Source organism: Lithobates pipiens, unplaced genomic scaffold, assembly GCF_037356315.1.
Source record: "Lithobates pipiens isolate NorthernLeopardFrog02 unplaced genomic scaffold, aLitPip1_a1.2 Scaffold_8, whole genome shotgun sequence".
NCBI classification, from domain to species: Eukaryota; Metazoa; Chordata; class Amphibia; order Anura; family Ranidae; genus Lithobates; species Lithobates pipiens.
The window spans coordinates 590,870,433-590,879,063 of record NW_027507903.1 but is presented as its reverse complement, the minus strand read 5'-3'; positions in this window follow the sequence as shown (position 1 = coordinate 590,879,063).

The following is an 8,631-nucleotide window of genomic DNA, read 5'->3' as shown; positions in this document are numbered from 1 at the left end:
AGCCCCAGGAGGAAGTCAGCACAGCACAGGGATGGTGGGAGCCCCTCATAATAAGCAGCCCCAGTAGAAATATGACACCGCTCAACCTCTTCAAACAGGAGGTTACGGGCATATAGTACGGTGTGCTTTTTTTGGACAAGGAAGTGAGCCAAATGAAGAAAGAAGGTCTGTGTGCTCGATTAAAAGAATTGTTTATAGACATATACATGGTCTACTGGTCACATGTGTTGAATTCCTCTGAGATCCATGCCTCATTCATTTTTAGAAATGTGAGGTAGTTAACACTGTCGTGAGCTAGGTGAGTACGCTTATCAGTCACGATCCCCCCTGCTGCACTGAACGTCCTTTCGGACAGGACACTGGACGAGGGGCAAGCCAACAGTTCGATTGCAAATTGGGCAAGCTCTGGCCAGAGGTCAAGCCTGCCCACCCAGTAGTCCAGGGGTTCATCACTCCTCAGAGCGTCCAAATCGGCCGTTAACCCGATGTAGTCAGACACCTGACGGTCTAGGCGTTCCCTGATGCTGGATCCGGATGACACCTGTTGATTGGGTCGGCTGAAAGAATGACCTCATTTCCGAAGTCACCAACACATCTTCAAACCGGCCACTTCTTGCAGGCACTGTTGGATAGGTACCCGCAACTCCTTCTCTGGGAGTGGGAATTGCTCCTCTGCCAGCGCATGCAAAAGCAGAATGCAGCATTTCTCGAAGCAAGGCCTGGAAGTGCTGCATTCTGACAGCCCTCTGTGACGGCGGTAACATTTCCGCCATTTTGTGTTTGTACCGGGGGTCTAAGTACGTTGCCACTCAGTACTGGTCCTTGACCCTTATGCTTTTGATACTGGGGTCCCTATTAAAACACTGGAGCATGAAGGCCCCCATTTGCACTAAACTGGAAGCGGTGGGGTGGCCTGGCTCCTGCTCATCATCAAGGATAATGTCGTCCTCTTCATTCACGCACAACAACAGGGATCCCAGAAAGGTTTAAAGCATGCTCTTCTTGCTCCTCCTCATCCGCCCCGGCACCATCCTCCTCTGACTCCTCTTCAGACTCCTGTTGTTCACTTGTCTCAGATAGAGTAGCCCCCCTTGGGAATTCATCCAGCATTGTGACTTCCTCATCTTCCCCCTCCTGCTCCTTCAAAGCTTGATCAATGACACGACGCAATGCACGCTCCATAAAGAAGGCATAAGGTACCATGTCACTGATGGACTGATGGCGCCATGGCTGCGACTGACCAGTTTGGTGATCTCCTCAAATGGGCGCAGAAGTCTGCATGCGTCGCGCATGAGCAGCCACTGGCACGGTGAAAAAACCATGGCCATGTAAGATCTTCTGAAATGGGCCGAGATTTTCCTTGCCTGCAGCAAGATGTCCTGGACCCCAGGGTATTTGACAATGAATCGCTGCACGACCAAGTTTAAGACGTGTGCCATGCATGGCACGTGCGTCATTTTGCCCTGTTTCAATGCGCTAAGCAGATTGGAACCGTGTCACACACCACTTTAACAACTGTCAAATTGAGCGGTGTTAGCCACTGATCTGCCTGTGAACACAAAGCTACACGGGTGCCACGGGTTACATGCTTGACGACCATGAGAAGGTTCACCCAGTGGGCAGTAAAAGGGATATACCTTCCCTGCCCGTGTTTGCTAGACCACGTGTCTGTGGTCAGATGTATCTTGGCACCGACACTGTGTGCCAGAGATGCATTCACTTGCCGCTGAACATGGCCATATAGCTCTGGGATGCCCTTCTCTGAGAAATACTTGCTTCCTGGGACCTTCCATTGTGGTGTTCCAATGGCCACAAATTTTCGAAAGGCCTCCGAGTCCACCAGTTTATATGGCAGTAGTTGGCAGGCTATCAGTTCTGACAAGCCAGCCGTCAACCGTTGGGCAAGAGGAATATCCGGCGTCATAATTTTTTTACACTCGAACATTAGGCCCACGGAAGCCTTCCTTTTTGCAGAAAAACGTGAACTTGGCGTGATGGAAGGTGGAGTGGAGGACAATTGTGAGGAGAGAGGAGAAGGAGAAGTAGAAGACGAGGCTGGACGGTGAGAGCCTGGAGTGTGGCTTTGTGTGTTCTGTTGCTCCCACTGGGCTCAGTGATGGCTGCTCATGTGCCTTCTTAAGGCGGTCGTCCCTAGGTGAGTGTTGAGCTTACCGCGACTAATGCGTTGACTGCAAAGATTGCAGATGGCAACGCTATTGTCAGCAGCGGACACGTTAAAAAAGCCCACACTGCGTAGCCATGTGCCGGTGTCCTGGGAGTGCCAGATGTGACCGTGCATGGTCGATGACTCGCTCCTGATACATTAGCAGTCTGCTTTGTCCCTCCTGTGCAATGTAAGTTATTCCTGCTTCTCCTCCCTATCTGCTGGTCCATATCTCCCTCTGAACTCCCTTCCTCTTCCTCTCTTGTGGGCACCCACGTGACATCACTAGACAGGTCATCATCGACGTCACCTTCCCCACCACTATAAGTAGAGATCTCGGAGTAGGCAGCAACAGCGGGGACCAACCTCCTCCTTGGGCTGATCTGGGTACTGTCGTCAGACTGCTGAGTGGCGGTTGTTGCTACCTCCTCTTCCTGATCCAATGCCAAGAGTGGCTGCGCATCAGAAATGTCTTGATATGGATCGGAAAATAATTACTGTGACTCAAATGGAAGGTATGTGGTGGTGGTGGTGGTGTTGTTGTTGGTGGTAGTGTCTTTGGGGGTGCACATAACAGAGAGTGAAGAAGGAGGTGCAGATCGAGAGGATGAGGAGGGTGCAGAAGAGTAAGGCTGAGTGAGCCACTCAACCAAGTCTGGTGCGTCCTTTAAAGTAATTGAACGCACCTTCTGCAACTTCCCACTTTGGCTCAAGCCTGTTGCTCCTGCCCTACCCCTACCACCTCTGCGGAAGGGCCTGCCTCTTCCTCTGCCTGTCATTTTTTAAATGACCCTGTGACAAAACTCTCAGTCCCTATACTGATAAAGGACTACTGCAGCAGAAGGGCAGCAGTCAGCAGTAGTGCACCTCAACCCTATATATTGTGGACCTATTCCAGTCCTTAAGGAAGAGCAGACTGTACCTCACTCAACCCTATGTACTGTAGTACCCTATACCTTACCAGTCCTTATAAGGACCTTTGTGGAACTAGTAGGTTGTGAATGATTAGCAGACTGTACCTCAGTCCCTATACTGATAAAGGACTACTGCAGCAGAAGGGCAGCAGTCAGCAGTAGTGCACCCCAACCCTATATATTGTGGACCTATACCAGTCCTTAAAGAATAGCAGACTGTACCTCACTCAACCCTATGTACTGTAGTACCCTATACCTTACCAGTCCTTATAAGGACCTTTGTGGAACTAGTAGGTAGTGAATGATTAGCAGACTGTACCTCAGTCCCTATACTGATAAAGGACTACTGCAGCAGAAGGGCAGCAGTCAGCAGTAGTGCACCCCAACCCTATATATTGTGGACCTATACCAGTCCTTAAAGAATAGCAGACTGTACCTCACTCAACCCTATGTACTGTAGTACCCTATACCTTACCAGTCCTTATAAGGACCTTTGTGGAACTAGTAGAAATGCAGCATACTTCTGTACAAGTTTGGAAACATGTATGGTGATCTGTAAATATGTACCATTTTTTGTACTTGAGTAATTGTTACATATATCCATACTCTCCCTTTTTTTTTAGGACGCACTTTTTGTATTTGCACTCTTAATAAAATTCCATTGATTTTACCTTTTTGGTACGTGACTATTCTGTTTCTCTATTCGGTACCGGTTTAAAAATCCCGGGGGTTGGTTACCCTCCAGCCCCTTCTTCCTTTTCCCCTATCTTTAAAAGTTTATATTTTGGGATGTGGTACCATTTTACTTTTGATCAACTTCATCTATCAAATATCCTTTTTTTGTATTGCTATTATGAGGGTGTTATTCGACTGCTCACCAAAATTTAGATGAAGATGAAGATCTTACTGTCTTTTCAATGTTATTTGTACTCAATTGTACTGATTATTATGATTAGATGTCGAATGTAAGCCATTGTTATTAACGGTGACTCAATTTTGGATAAACTTTTTTTTTTTTCTCTCTCTCTCTCTCTCTCTCTCTCTCTCTCTCTCTCTCTCTCTCTCTCTCTCTCTCTCCTCTCTCTCCTCTCTCTCTCTCCTCTCTCTCCTCTCTCTCTCTCCTCTCTCTCTCTCCTCTCTCTCTCTCTCTCTCTCTCTCTCTCCTGTGGCAGTGAGGTTGATGGACACTTTCCATCATTCCCAAAGTCTAAGGACAGGAGGACTAACTCTGGATAGATTTTTTTCTAAGGCTCCAACGTATGCTGGAAAAAAAATCCTGCATATATTGGAACAAACAATATTTTGGGAAATACACTGAGGATGGGATTTCCCCATGGGGTTTGAGAATACAAATTTTCCCTTTCAATACAACTGGAAATGCCTCAGAGCAGTCAGATTCAGATCTTTCTTCTCATTCTTCTGTGTCTTCTTCTCTTTCACAGATCACAGTCACTGATGTATTACCTAAGAAGATGCATCACACTAAGCGCATGAATGGTAACGTAGAAGGAGTTAAATCCAAATTAACTCCTCACACACAAAGCACTTCTATGAACACTAGAGCTTCAGCGGTAAAAACAGCTTCTGTAGCCAAATCTTCTAATTTCCCCTCACTTATTTTGCCCCAATCGGGTGGGGGACGGGCTCCTACCCCCTCTGAGTTGGGTTTTCGCACGGCCCCCATTTTTTGCCAACCTGTTCTCAAAGCGTCAGAACACACCATGAATCCTTCGAGACAGGCCAAAACGCCCTTGAAATAATTAATTTATCTTCAAGTTCACTAACGGAAGCCCAAATTTCTGTATTAAAGCTGGGCCTTTCCTTCTGCCCGACACAGCCTATTGACACTTTTGAATTGGTGAAAGATCTTCATCTGTTTGCTTGGAAATTAATGTTTAAAGCAATCTTTGATAAATCTCAAACCCCTGTGCTAAGTTCACAGCAGGATGAAACTGCACCTCTAAAGGGATTGAGCCTTTCAGAGGTTAAAGCCATTGAGGAATTGATGGAACTCTGGGATGAAGGACAAATAGATGAAACAGACCTGGAAGAGGCTTCAGCATTGTCCCCCAATTTAAGCTTAGGCCCACTTGGGGCTAATCAATCCGATACGTCTTGCACTCCATATATAATTAAGGAATACAAACCCAAATCTAACAAATTCCCAGTTCTTCAAAATAACCCCAGTATATGGGCATTTCTGCAGCAGGTTACAGAAGAGGTGGTCAGAACTAAGTGGGTTGGGCAAAAACAACCAAATCTCACTGTACAACAAAGGGAGGCGCTATCCCTTCTTAAATCAAATACTGCTATCACGATTAAACCAGCTGACAAGGGGGGTAACCTTGCAATAATGGATGTCACACAATATGAAAAAATGGTTTTAGATCTACTTAACAACAAAGAATGGTATCGGAAAATTCCAGCAATCCACATTGGACATGTCAATGCCCAATTTGGCAAACTGATTGAATTGGGCTACAGACAGGGAGTAATCACAAAAAAGACATGGGAATTTTTAAATGTCCAGAACCCTAAAACTCCTACCCTTTATGCTTTATCGAAGGTACACAAGCACCCCCAAAAAACCCCCGGGCGTCCCATAGTTTCGGGGAGAGGTTGTCTAACCAAACAGGCCAGTGCTCTTGTGGATGACTGTTTATGCCCCTTTGTTGAGGGCCTAACGTCATACCTACGGGATGCTTCTGACCTGCTGCGTGCCCTGGATGGGGTCTCGATATCAGAGGGGACTTGGTTAGTGACCCTCGATGTGGAAGCCTTGTACAACTCGATTCCTCATGATCAGGGTGTTAGGGTTGTGGAGAGCTTCATAGCCAAGGAGGGTGGTAGATCGCACAACTACATGTTGTTCATTTTGGACCTTTTACGATTTATTCTTATGAATAATATCTTTATGTTTGGGTGCTCCCGTTACCTCCAGGTGCAGGGAGTGGCTATGGGGACCAAGTGTACCCCCTCATATGCCAACCTGTACCTGGGGGGATGGGAGCATCAGATTTTTCGACAGGAGAATCTTCAAAAAAAATTTGATTTAATTCCAATCTGGCGAAGTTTCATTGAGGACATCTTCTTTATGTGGACAGGCAGTGAAACAGATCTTATTAGCTTTGTGAATCTACTGGGGGATAATTCCTTCAATTTGAGGTTCACCATGGAAAAAAGTCTCTCCAAAATAACTTTTTTGGATGTACAAATTTTTGTGAATTCCGAAGGCAAGGTCCAATCCACCCTCCACCGGAAATCTACTGCGGCGAATTCACTGCTGCATGCATCGAGCTCACACCCGTCCCCTCTGATATCGAGTATGCCCTATGGGCAATACCTCCGTCTTAGACGGAATTGTAGTAATTACAGTGATTTTGCCCTTGAGGCTAAAATGTTGAGACTGCGTTTACGTCAAAAAGGCTACAGCAATAAATGCTTCAAGCGTGCATATTCGCAGGCAAGGAAACAAGACAGGGGGCAGTTGATACATGGTCAAAAACCATCTAGAACATCTCCTGGAGTCAGACTTATAACGACTTTCAATGAACAACATTTACAAATCAAGGACATCCTTCAGAGGTATTGGTACCTTCTGAAAGGGGACCCAATACTAACCAAATATCTTCCAGAAACTCCGGGAGTTACCTATCGGAGGTCTCGTTCCTTAAAAGATTCTCTTGTTCAAAGTAATTTTATTCCTTGCCCGATGATGGGTAAGAAACGCAAGGGATGCGCACCCTGTCACAAATGTGGCTTCTGCAGGTATCTACATGCTTCTGACTCCATTTTATTACCTAATGGCCATCTGTTCAAACCCCAATTCACTGTTACTTGCCAATCCATTGGCATAGTATACATGATGATATGCCAATGTAATGCCTTTTACATAGGCAAAACGAAACGTCCCTTCTTCCACCGTATCAGGGACCATGTGTCCCTGATACCTGGGAAGAAGCTAGAGACTCCTATAAGCCGTCACTTTGGTTTGTATCACCAGTTCAATGACAACTTTATGCACTTCTTTGCACTAGAGCATGTCCCCCTGGGGGACAGAGGGGGTGACTACAACCGCACCCTACTACAACAGGTAGCCAGGTGGATATTCAACCTGGGGGCCACGCGGTCCCCAGGGTTGAATGATGCCTTCAGTTTTAAGCCCTTTTTTATAGGGGAGCCAGGAGATTGAAGTAAAAGTTGTTTTTTTTTGTTTTTTTTTCCTCCTTAATTTATTTTATGGCCGCCCTGCCCTGTTGGGTGTCTCCATGCTTTCAATCTATTTCCAAATTGGACTACATTGCTTATAACATGATTTGTGTGTTACATTATTATGATTTGTGTGTTATATTATTATCTGAGTATCTTCATTTAAGATTATTGTGCCGCCATGAGAAACCTTCTTTCTTTCTCATCCTTCAATGGCAGTCTGTACCGGCGCCAGGGGGCAAGAGTTGTGAATAGGTCGTCTGGCCAATGCGACCTTCGCAAACTTACCCCTTTTGTAAACAGATGATTTTTTCCTTTGTTTGCTTACTGGTTGATTCGCCTGTGTTTCTCTTTTGGAGATTTGGTTATGACGGATGCCGATGTTTTTATCTTGCCGCTCCGTCTCTCCTTATACCTAGCGCTTCTCCTGGTCTATGTATTTGAATGGGCATCGTTGCCATTTTCCATCATGGCCGCCAGCGTGGGAATGACGCAATCTGCGTCATCCGCGCAGGCACCACATACATGGTTGCAATACCCTATTTTTTGCCATTTTCAAAAATGCCCGCTGCGCTATACCGACGTGTACTACATCGTTCGCGCATGCGCAGACTGTAAAATCTCTCACAATTAGGACAATCATCTTAAAAAACACGCCTGCAGCCCGGCGGTGACGTCAGACGCCGCCGGGCTGGAGCCACGAGATAAAACACCTTCACTGTCATTGCCCATTTGGCAATTGACGGTGAAGGATCCCCTTCTGGAGCAGTCTGGATAAATCATCACTATCTTTTTTGCGGAAAGGTGCCACCCATCCGTGCCATCTTATCTGTGCCCATCTTTGCCCATCAGTGCCGCCTTATCTGTACCCATCAGTACTGCCTTATCTGTGCCTATTGGTGCCACCTTATCTGCGCCTATTAGTGCCGCCTTAACTATGCCTATCAGTGCCCACCAGTGCAGCCTATCAGTGCCGCCTCATCAGCGCACTTCAATGAGGGAGAAAAATGACCTGTTTGCAAAATTTTATAACAAACTATTAAACATGATTTTTTTTTATTTTTTATTTTGCATCTTTTTTTGTTTGTTTAGCAAAAAATAAAACTCCCAGCTGCAATTAAATACCACCAAAAGAAAGCTCTATTTGTGGGAAAAAAATTATAAAAATTTCATTTGGGTACAGTGTTGTATGCCCGCGCAATTGTCATTCAAAGTGCATCAGTGCTGAAAGCTGAAAATTGGTCTGGGCAGGATGGGGGTTTAAGTGCCCAGTAAGCAAGTGGTTAAACATGCACATCATTCCTTCAGGCTCAAACCATGTGCTAAATCTGTTCTATGGGCTTC